This window comes from Chinchilla lanigera, unplaced genomic scaffold (assembly GCF_000276665.1).
Source record: "Chinchilla lanigera isolate Chin_1 unplaced genomic scaffold, ChiLan1.0 scaffold00045, whole genome shotgun sequence".
NCBI lineage: Eukaryota > Metazoa > Chordata > Mammalia > Rodentia > Chinchillidae > Chinchilla > Chinchilla lanigera.
The window spans coordinates 1391329-1403782 of record NW_004955446.1 but is presented as its reverse complement, the minus strand read 5'-3'; the positions used below and the strand labels follow the sequence as shown (position 1 = coordinate 1403782).

The following is a 12454-nucleotide window of genomic DNA, read 5'->3' as shown; positions in this document are numbered from 1 at the left end:
TGGTCTTGGATATTTTATCTCAGCAACAAGAAAGTATCTCAGTAGAAAGGTGTTAGTAATATTTTACATGGGATTTGGGCTTAGGTTGAGCAATTTGAAAGGAGATCTAAGAAAGGTTTTCACTCTAGGTTGGGTGCTATAGAAAAGGGGAAACGATTCTATGACTGGCTGTCTCAATAAGTGCTACCTTTAAGGAAGGGAGATGCAAAAGGACAAGTTGTACTTGTTAAGGAGGTAATAGCCATTTATTTTGGTAAAGAGAAGTGGTGTTTGGCAATTTGTGTGCTGCACACTGGCCTTGTTTTTATATGTTTAGATAAAATTATAATGTAGCCTTACTTTTGTCTCAGTGATCATAGTTTTAGAATAACTCTGTCTGGGGTTGCTGTTCTGTGAGAATCTGTTTTATAGCAAAATAACATGACTTACCACTTGGTGTGTACTTTCCAATGTTAGAAACTTCCTTCCTGTTCCCCTTTTCCTTCCTCACAAGGCCAGGTGGTGCTAGTATCACTGGTCCAGAGAACACTTTGAGAGCTGCAAAGAAGATACAATGATTTAAGACCTGTGTTTGGAACAGGTACAAAAGAAAAAAATTCACATACACAGTCTTAAAAAGCAAGAGCATAGAGCTTCAAGGGGAACACAAAAGAAAATAAAAATAACATAGCCTAGCAGATAATGTAGTCTGGTGGGGAAACTGAGTCTGGTATAGAATAATGCAATGTACCAGTTCTAAATGGAGGAATAAAGCTAGCATCACCTGGTCACATCCTTTCCCTAGAGCTCACAGTTGCCTTCTTTGACCAACTTCCAGGTCTAGACTTTGTGCCCGGCCTTTCCTTTGCCTGGCAACATCCCATTTTCACCTCATTCTTATTCACTGGCCATGTACCCTTTAACCTCTCCCTTCTTCAGAAAGTCTTTTCCAGATCTTTTGCATGAAATTAACTTTTGCAGCACATGAAATTAGTCTCACTATAACTTCTTTTTTTTCAGTGCACCAGTCACAATCTGTAATCAGAATTTGCTCTTATGATGCCTAGTGTATCTGTCCCTTACATCAAACTGTTAGCTCCCCGGGAAGCAGGGACCAGGTTTCTCTTCTTAATCATTGTCTCTCACTGTTAGAGCAGTGCTGGGAGGGAAAAGCCAACTTCCTGCCTTGGCATAGCTGAGTCCTAACCAATTCCCTATCTCCCTTTTATCCAGTCCAATCCATACTTTATTCTTTTAAATGTCATTTGTTTTTTACTGTTTATACAGATCCTAAAGAAATTTTACATTTTATCTAATCATTTCTATGAAAATTTTACAGTGGTAGACTCTATACAAGCACTGAAGATTTCATTTCACATTATAACAAATCATGATTTGTTTCCAGCCTTGTCTCGATTTAATTTAATGTCTGCTCTTTTAGTTGCTATTTTATGTCCACCATTGGACAGCTACTAAAGACTAATTTTAAATTGAAATTTTTTCTTTGAACATTTCACTTCTTTGAGACATGTTTCTTGAGTTTGTTGTTTCAATTAAGTATTCTAACACACTTTCCTTAACCCTTCTTCTGGGACTGGGCTTCATAGAGCAACCTTCTTGGCTGTATGTCTGGGATGGGAGAATGTACTGGCCAAGAACCACATCCAACAGAGTCTCAAGAGTTTTGAATTTCCAGGCAAACTGAATCTGGTTCAGATCTAGATTAGCTGGCTCCTAGATTCTGAATGCAAATGCCATTAAATAGTCATAAAATAGTAACAGAAGATTTTGTGGACATAAAATGGCTCTCACTGAATATCACTTTAATGAATTAACTATAAATGAAATAAGAACATATGGATTTTATTATCCTAAAAATATGCAAGGTTTTTTTTTGAACAAGTAAGTTCTTTGGTAACATGTCTTTTGGTGTTTGCTGCACCCAAGTTCTTGGAAAGTTCAACACTAAAATACACCTGGCTTTACCCACTCTCTAGTTTGGTCCATGACCTGTACTTCTACTTTTCCCTTACACGCTCAAAGCAAAGTCCTGTTTCTCTGAGATGCAGACCCATTATTAGTATACCCAGATTTGAGCCAACCCCAGCTCCCTGAGCCGAAGGGGAACACATGCTCTCCAAGCCTCTGCTGTCCACCCCAGCCCCACATTCTCTGCTGTGGCCCTGCCTCTTCTCTCAGCATCAGTGGGTTGATCAGCTGATACTCAAGGTAAAGTGGGCTCCCTCACAGCCTTCTCAGTCTCAAAACACAAGCTGATTCCTGTAGGTATGTCCAGGCATGTATATTCTGCCAGGTTGACTGCTGATTTCTGTAGGTCATGGCTTAATATACATGCCTGTGTGTTCTTTATCTTCAGACTCTCTCAGCCAAGGATCCACAGTGTTGTCACAGTGCCTCTGCTGCCTGCCTCTGGGCAACTCGGGATCTACATTTGCAAATGTGAGAAGAGCCTCTTCTACGATCACCCACTGACTCCTAGGCTTCTTGGTGGCAGAAGTAGGCAGACTATCATTTTGCTTCTACTGTTGCACTTTTTTAAAAAACAGTATTTGTGTGACCTATGCTTTATTTTCCTGCAGTATGTAAATAACACATTTTACTACAACAATAAAAATAAAGTTCTGCTGCTTGAGCCAGGACACTGGTCTCCCACTCTTGAACTCCCAGCAGAGCCACAGTCCCAGTCTCAACCTTTCAAATTTCAATGAGAATTTAACCTATTAGATCCAGCTCACAGGCCTTCAGCTTCAGGATGACACCACTGGTTTTCCCGGGTCTCCAACATGCAGACAACAGACCACAAGAGAGGCCTTCTCAGCTTCCATGACTGCATAAGCCAATACTTTGTTATAATCTTTCTACACATATTCCCTGACTTACAATTTGACTTCTGATCTTTTGACTTTATAATGGTGCATGTGCAGTGTGCATTCAGTAGAAATCATACTTTGAGTTTTGAATTCGGATCTTTCCCTAGGCTAGTGGCATGTAGTACAATCCTCTCTTGTGATGCTGAGTAGTGATGGTGAGCTGCAGCTCCCAGTCAGCCACGCAATCACGAGGGTAAGCCTCACTTTCAGTGTTAAGCTATGAAGTGGAATAAGTTAAGTGTAATGAGTTTGTCTGGATGGGGACTATTTAAGTCTTTCTTTCATTCTAATCTGCTATTCTTTCTATTTCTCTGAAAAACCTTGCCTAATATATTGTCTATCTATGAGACAATAACAGATAGGAATCTCCTTTAGAGGGAAGAGTTAAGAGTAGTCAGCCTTCTCATAGCATAATTCCTGTCAACAAGGCAGGCAGAGGTCCTCTGGAGTGAATGCCTGTCACACACATGTATCCAGAGGCTCACTCTGCTACCTCCACACACTCTCATGTTTTCTGTAAGATTTCCAGAGGGAACCTGGCATAGCCTGCAGTCTGCTATTTTCTGATGTGTTCCACTGCAGCGATTCCACTCCCACTTCAGTGTCCCCTCACCCTTATGCTCCAGTTCTGCCTATATTCATGGCCAATAACAAATTCAATTACCATAAAAAAATGTTAAAAATGAAATTCAATTTAACCACGCAAAAAGTTGGATTTAAGACCACAAAACAAGCAATTTTGTGCATAGCCCTGAATACAATCTGCAAGAGCCTTAAAATGTACTTTTCATTCCTAGTTCAAGGACAGCTAGCCAAGATTCGTGAAGGAGCATTCTGAGGAGAGTTCTTTCTTGGTTGATAGAAGGAAGTGGGGAGAAGCTCAGAAATTTGTTCTAACGCTATTTTTTATGACTTTGTATGAAAGCTTTGGCTTGATAGGTTTTTACCCCAGGGGAAGCTGGCGTTTTTTGTGGGGAAATAGCTCACATAGGCACACAACACTGTGAAGTACTCGATTCAGCCAGACAGGATATATGGGGTGCAAGAAAGAAGATTCATTTTCTCAGTAATACAATATCTCCGTAATACCTGCCTTAGCTTTCATGGTATTTTGAGATTGATCTGCAATCACTGAAAAATAGGGAGAAAAGGTGGTGTTCACCCTTTTCTTCCTCACTAGCACCTCTTCTCCTGCTCTTGATAAGATGACCTGACCAGGTTTCACTGGCTGAAACCCATTAATGCGTTCAACCTGTTTCTAGCACCTGCGACACCGTGACCACCTTGCCTAGTGTTGTTGGTGCATGTTTTGGTGAGAACATAAACTATCTGAAATAACAATGTCATAAAACTAATACTATAGCTTTGCCTCCAGGTGCTTAACATCAAACTTTATCAAGCCCTTTTCTACAATTTTCTTTACATAGCTTACCTATATGCAATCATCATTTCTTCTTGTTTTGTCTATTTTTGTCTATCTCTCATAAATCTTTTGTCTGTCTTATTTCTTTGTAGCAGAGGCTTGGGTTTTACCTGACACACCTAACTTAATTTGTCTTTGATTTCTGGAAACTCAGAAACCAATGTCATAGTCATGATTTGTTCAATGGGTGCAGCTGATTCACGATAAACAATAATCTCTCAATCACCTGTATTCAGGCTCAGACACTGTTGATTGGTCAACAATAAGCAGCTGACTCTGTATGAACCAATCAAAAATGGTCTCCGGAGAGTTAGGGTTCTAACTTTGTCATGCTGCTGTCTCAGACAAAAGACATATAAGAATGCACATTGTGGATAGTGGGATTTTGTTAGGAGGAATAGAACTGTCTACCACATGGGGAAGAAGAGAAATCTTGACTACAGGTGGGAAAAAAAAGCTAGACTACACAAAGTATTACTGAGAGAAGAATTGGAGAGAGGATGTCTCCTGACCCCTAGAGTCCTAGCCTCTGGTTCCAGTCCTCTCTGAAGTCTGGCTGTATGCATACATACCCTTATATCACAATAATATTTTTTCCTTTTTGATTAAGTTTGTTAGTATTGGTTTCTGTTACTTATAATGCAAAGAGTATTAACTAATCCATCCCTTCCAAATATCCTCTTAATAGTATATATCAAGTGGCTTGACACAACCTGGTATTGCTACACTAACAAACTTCTCCTCTTGGAATAGATATTGCCCATGATCTTTCATGATGTACATGCCATCTGATAAACTTGATAGGTCCTTAAAGGCAGTCAATGGGTCTCATCGCTGAGAACTAGCATAGTAAGATTTTCCCATGGATAAACAATAAAATCTTGGCTGGGTCAAATTGTTCTCTGGTTCCTGCTGCTGCCTAGCCCTTCACACTGCCCTCCACTCCATTTGTGTGATTCTCCTGTCTTTCTTACTCCTATACAAGCCCAGCTACTTTCCCAATGCCAAGAAACATCTACATAAAAAATCTATAGCTTTCATTATCCATCAAACTTTCTTTTGTCCTCTTTAAAAATATTACTTTAGCTCAATTCAAGCACTTTTCTTGACTATCTCTTTAATTTTTGGTTTCCTAAACAATCTCTTCCTAGTCTTTTCACCATATGGAGGTGTTCCTGTACTTATACTTATCTCAGTCTCCACAGCATAGGAAGAAGGAGCACGTGAACCTCTGAAACACATGAGGGAATTCTCACATACACAAACAAATGTCTCTGCACACAAATCAAACCAATATTTAGCATGGAGACTCACTGAGAGTTCACCCAAAGAGCTTTCATCAAATATGAGTGCAAGTAATCAGTCTTTGTGACATAACTTATAAATGAGTAACTTCTCACCGGTCTCCATGTCAAGCTTTTATTTTTTTGTCTATGTGGTTACCGATAGGCTTATGGAACTGCATGATGAAGTGTAAGGAAGCTCTAAAACCTTACTTCTCCACCCCACTGCAAAACAACTACCTCACATCATCTCTCATAGCTAAATCTAGAAGTTTAAGATCTGTGCATTATAGGTGACTGAAAAGCTTGATGTGTAAGAGGCCATTTATTTCACTAGCACACTGACTATGTGATGTGAAAATTGACACGCTCAGTGACACATGAGATAAAACAATGCAAAATATACTTATATTCATGAGGTCATATGAGGCTTTGAAAATGGCAAAAAAACAGAAAGGGAGTTTGAGATTTGCATCAAAGAAAAATGAATCCAAAGTTAATGAGCTCTAATGTTCTTTGGCTACAAAGTGGCATTCTGTGTATGACATTCCATGTTCAGTGGTGAGTTCATCTTTTACTGCCTTTTATCAGTAAAAATTATGGTGCACCAGGTGCTTGCTTCTCTATAACAGGAGGGGTCAAGTAGATAATTAATGAGAATTAATCTATAAAAAGGAATAAAACCTCCAATTTGAATCCTAGTTTATGACTCGGTTTATTATGTATGTGTGAAACTTCAAAGAGAACTAACTCAACAAGGTACTTTAATTACATTTTATTATATTTAAAAACTTTATGAAAATTTTGCCTGCTGCAAAGAAAAGCTCCTTGAGAACACTTCCCTTCACAGCAGGAGGCTGGGGCCCCAGTTCCCAGAGCAACTACAGAGGCAAGCCGCTGGCACCTCCTGTATCAGAGAAAAGAGGTACAAACAGCTGCGGGGTAGAGCCATTGGCCTAGGGAGCGGCCAGGGACAATTGCTCTTAACAGGTTAAACCCATGGAACCGACCATCCTCCCTCAAACACTTTCTGGATTTAGACATTCCCAAGGGAAAAACTAGAAAACTTGAGTTGGGACCCCAGGTCTTGAAGAATGGAATCTGGAGCATCGATCCTGTAACAACCTCAGAAATGCCCACTTCTACAACTTGGAAACAACAAAGAGAGGAGGGAGCACATGGGTCTTTCTATCCATTATTGCTTAACTTATCAGAACTTTCTAATTATGTTCACTTTGACAAGGAGGGAAGGGATCCTTTCTTTAATAGGTACCTTGTTTTCCCACTCTCTTTCTCCCATACTGCACGACACTAAGGAGCAAGGGTCCTTAGACTAACAGGTTAACATGACCTAGTGTCTGCATCTAAGGCTCAGGGCCAGAGTTCCTCCTGTTTGATCCCAGCTTCGGTACCAACTTGTCCTATGGCCTTGGGCAAAGCCACTTAGACTCTTTGCTGGGTCTGCCCACTGCTAAAATGACAGGAATGGTGCCAAAAATGCTGACCTCATTGGGACATTGTGCAGGCAAGTTGAAAGTCTTTTGTTTTTGTTTAAAAAATGGTCTTATTTTATGAGATTAGAGAATAAGTTTTTGATGGTGGTAGGCTGAAAGGATGCTCTGAAAGGAGAAAAGCCAAAGAGAAATTGGTTGATTTATTTGGTTTGATAAAGGGACAGAGCAATGTGTCTGTAAAAGCAATGTAATATTTAAAAGTGACTTTGTTGTGGGAAGAAAGACCTTCAGGTTTGAATAATTTGGTTGTTTCTGTTACCCATGCCAATGGATTTGCCCCATAATTTTAAAATCTAGGAATAAAGGAAGGGAAAAGATCCACCATTTTCTCAAAGGTATAATAGATGTTATGGAAGGGACAAAATTTAGAGGTTGAAACAGGACTGAAAGTTGAAGAGAATCTTAGAATTTTCCAAGTGTTATTAAAATTTTTTATTTATTGCATTACAAACTGAAAGAAGAGAAGTAATATCATATCTAGTACTGTGAGAGAATGACCAAGATTTACTATTCACTTAATAGACAAGCACTGAGCATATTTACTGAAGCATAGTTATTGCCTTCAACATGTTCAGAGTTTATTAGAAAACAAGCAGACATAGCAAAATTTTGTAAGATCCTGTGAGGAGTACCATAGAAACACATCATAGTACTGTGCCAGAAGACAGAGACAAGAAAGACATTTTGAAAAACTCTTTAGAAGTCAGGATTCATTCTATTTAGTGGGATGATGAAGGGATCTTTTCATGCTTCCCAAATAGTGAAGCATAAGCATTTACTGGAACTCTGCAAAATGAGCAGAGGGATATGCCTATACAAAGGAGTGGGAGATGATGTAATAAGTTCAGAAAGTAGTGCTATGGTATACTAGTCACTTTCTTGTCACTGGAACATGATACCTGACAGTCACAACTTAAAGGTTTATTTTCAGCTCACAGTTGCAGGGGATTCAGTCCATGATTAGCTGGCTCCAAGGCAGAAATATCATGGCAGAGAATAACAACTGAAAAGCAGAGAAGGGGAACAGTGCCAGAGAGGAAGGAGCCAGGGGCCAGATAATTGCACTGACGGTCACACCTCCTGGAACCACACAGACATGCCCAGAAATGTGCTTTGCTAATCCCCTTAGTGGCTCCTAAGTCAATGAAGTTGATAAGTTCAACCATCACACATGGAGATGAAGCTTCTAATGAGCAGAAGAGGATGGCAGAGGATGAAGCCAGAAAAGTCAGCAATGAGCTATCAGGAAGTGACGGTATTCTGTAATCAGGCTATATTTTCATTCTTACTTTATCATGTACTGACCACAACATCTAGGCAGGGCAAGTTTCTCAATTTCCTTAGAAAAATGAGTGCATCATTTGGTTATTGTGAGAACTAAATGAGATCATACACAATAATATATGTGAGATAATTAGAACAGAGATTGGTATGAAATAACTTGTCAAGAATAAACATGTGGGGGCTGGGGATTTAGCTCAGTGGCAAAAGCGCCTGCCTGGCAAGCGCAAGGTCGTGAGTTCGGTTCCCGGTACCGGAGAAAAACCAAAAAAAAAAAAAGAATAAACATGTGTTGTTATTTATATATTAGATAAGACTTTCAGTCTTTATTCTATAGGCAGAGAAAAACCATAAAAATTGTTTTAAAAAGACAATGCTAAAATAAGAGTTGCATAGAGAGTGAAGAGGAAATAGTTAAAAAGAGAACGTGAGAATAACTAAGGAATTTACAGAACTGAATCATCATAGATGGGGGATTTTCGCTTTCTTCCAAGTTTGAGACTTGAGTGACTGGAACAAATGGTGGTAATATCAGTCTGAGTGAGAAATATATGATACAGGGAATATAGTAGGAAAGTGATAAATTCAGTTTATTTCCATGTAAAATTCAAGGAGTCCAGAAACTCAGATCAAGTAGGCAACTAGAATGAGCCCTGGATTCCTACAAGGCTCACACCTTGATTAGTTTAGAGTACAATTTTACTCTAGGACTAGAGATAGGATTTCAGGAGTTTTAGGATTGGGGAAGAAAACTCTGAGAGAAAGGCTAGAATGTTACTCTGAGAAAGATGAGAAAGAGAATTATGAAAGAATCAAAAGGAAATGAAGCTCAGAAATCAAGGGAGAATAGAACAACGAAAAGACCTAGAGGTTAATCATGCAAGGATAACAGAATAGTAAGTCTTGAGACTGGCATCAAAAATAACTGCAAATTTAATGAAATGTTCCCTTGCAGTTATTTCTGATGCCTGTCTCAAGACTTACTATTCTGTTATCCTGGCATGTTTAACCTCTAGGTCTTTTCATAAGCCAACTGGACTTCTCTGATAGGCTTTACGTGGAACACAGTCTTCTTCCATGACTCTACTCTCTTCAGCTGAGGGGTTATTTTGCATATAACTTTCTTTTGAAACACCACAAAGGACATGGAGAAATATTGATAAAAGTCAAGCAAAGTTAAACATGAAACAACTCCTTTCCCAAATTTCTTTCTTTTTTCTGGTGCAGGGAATCAAACTCAGGACCTTGCACTTGCCAGGCAGGAGCTTGTGCCAACAAGCTATATCCCAGACTCTGCAAATTTCATAAATACATGTTGGAATTATAATCATGTATATTTATGTGACCTGAAGAATAATTAAAAATACACAGTTACACTTTTAAAAATCAAGCAGCTGTAAATTTTAACTAGATATTTATTTTTAATTCATCATGAAAACAAACACCAGAAATTAAATCAAAACTCAGAACAGTATTTGCAGTTTATATCACAGGTGAAGGACTAAGATCCCCAGCACAAAAAAAAAAATTAGAAACCAGGGTGGAAGATTTCAGTGATGATAAAATATATGGCTATGAAGAATTTATACACAGCCAAAAGAGAAGATACGAGTGGCCCTAAGCCAATGAAAAATTTCTCAGCCTCATTCATAAGAAGAGAAATAACTAACACTAAGGTAGCATTTTATACTTAACAACTTAGGGGCAGAAGAACTCCCCAGACAGCATGTTCTGTTGATGAGATTACTGGGAAGACATGCTTATAAACTAAGTGGATTGAGAAACTGATACACCTTGAATAACCTTGAGGAAGGGGGAATTAGTAAGATTTATCAAAATTACAGATGCCTCTTGCCTCTTGCCACAGAAATCTCGTTGCAAAGAATCTTGTCTACAGACACCTCTGTACAAATTCAAAATGATACATAGGAAAGGTTATTTATTGCGACAGTGTTTGTAATAGCCAAAGGTTGGAAGCCACCCAAGTGACAGCAACAGGCTATTTGGTTGAATAAAGTATTGTACGTTCTCAGAATGTACCCACATGCAACCATAAAACAATTTTTAAAAAGTGAAAGTAAAGAGTGAAGCAAAACAAATTGCTATGCACTGAGAAGAGTGAAAAGATCTCTAGGACATAGTACTTTTGAAATGCAAGAGACGGAACAGTTATGTAATATGCTACTATTTGTGTTAAGGAAGCAATGATAAGAATACACACATATTTGCTTAAAATTGCAAAAGAAAAAACTTCAGAATATAACTCTTTCCTAACTCTCTCTCGTGAGCCCTTTATCTTTTGTCAATGTGAACAAACATTTCATGAAAGCTGTTACCCATAGAGAGTGAAGGAAAATGGAGTATACTTTTAAAGGGGAGTCCTTCTCTACTCAAAAACTGCATAGATTTTAGTAGTAATACTAGTATTGCTATTTTAAAATGATTTCTTTTGTATTTGTTTATACAAATCAAATAAGAAATAATTTTCATGTTAAGATTAAAGATTTTTAGAAAATTCTAGTTATAAGAAATTAAAGTAGTAAGGGCAACATAATTTAAATGAACTTGAAGTATCAAAATGAATAGTGAAAAAACTGTATTATTTGCTATCTAGAACTGAAGTGACCTAGAAAGAAGGTCACTTTGGTAACTTCTGCATGCCTCAAGCCTAGAGGTTGTTTTTAATATCATAGCCCCCTAAAGGGACCAAGGATTCTTTAAGAAAAACCTGATAGCTTGCTTTAAGAAGAGAGAGCACAGAATGATTAGCAAAGAAGTGTTTATAGATTAATGTGATCATATCAAACAGCATAGAATCTAGGTTGTGAGGGCTCAAGTTAGGTATAGGTTTGCCCCAATTTGAGGATCAAAAAAATATATATATATTGTCTGTGACTGACATTGAATCTATGCAAATCTGAGTCTATAATAATACTAAAAAAGAAATCCAGAAAAAAATACAATAGTCACTATCTGAGGGTACTACTGAACCAAATCAATGTTGCTCATTGGTTATGTAAAGGAAGAAAATTAAGCATTAGCCTATCTTTCCAGGAATAATTGCACAGATTTGCCAAGTATCCTTGTTGGAATGGCAAAGCTCTACTTTACAGAAGAGTGTGTGATGCTTAAGCTTCACTGTTACCTTGATTGGCTTGGAAATCACCTAGAGGGTTAGCATATTTCTGTATTGTTCGAGTGGTTCATGGAGGCATAACCTTAGATACTGTGTCTGGTCCCTTTCCCCCTCCTCTCTGACACTTCTCCTTCACTGTTTCTCACCTACTATGAAGTGAGAAGGTTGGCTCCACTATGTCCTTCAACCATGATGTTCCAGACTTGGACCCAGCTGACCATGGACTGAATCCCATCAAACCATGAGCAAAAATAAACTCTTCTTCCTTGGAGTTATATAGGCCAAGTATTTTGCCAGCAACAGGAATAGCAACAGAAATTTTTTAAAAATGGAACTGAAAAGTGAAATTATTGCTGTGACTATATCTCATCATGTGCTTCAGAGGCCTTTTGAACTGACTTGTGGGAGGAGTTCAAAGAGGCTTGGAGATGTGGGCTATAGAAACCTTGGAATGATAGGTAATTCTGGTCACAGTTCAGAAGACTGGAACTCTAAAAGGGATATGGACAGTAAAGGCCAACCTTATGAAGTTTCAGTTGGGAATTAGGACTTTATTGGGAACTGGACTAGAGGAATGAGTGTCATAGTCTTCCCAAAGGAGAAATTACCTACATTTGCCCGTGAGATTTCCTGAGACTTTTCAGGATGGTAGACTGACCTGGAGGAAATTTCAAGGCAATTCAGCATTCTGTGGCATGGATATGGCTGGCTACTTGCAGTCAGATCTACAATAAGAATCAAAAGTAATAAAACAGTGGAAGCATGAGTATAGTTGGGGCCAAAGTCAGTGTAGTTTCTGAAAAATATTAGCGCCATTTTAAAGAAACCAAGTATTTTGAAATGGGAAGACAAGAAAGATACCTTAAGAGCATCCAAGGAAAATAAAGGAAGGGAAGAGAAGGGAAGGGAAGGGAAGGGAAGGGAAGGGAAGGGAAGGGAAGGGAAGG

General features: G+C 38.6%; 1 pseudogene; it reads right to left on the bottom strand.

Moving 5' to 3' along the window:
- Positions 1-476: 476 nt before the first annotated feature.
- The window catches only part of LOC102010209, a 55408-nt pseudogene continuing 43430 nt past the window's right edge, over positions 477-12454 (bottom strand).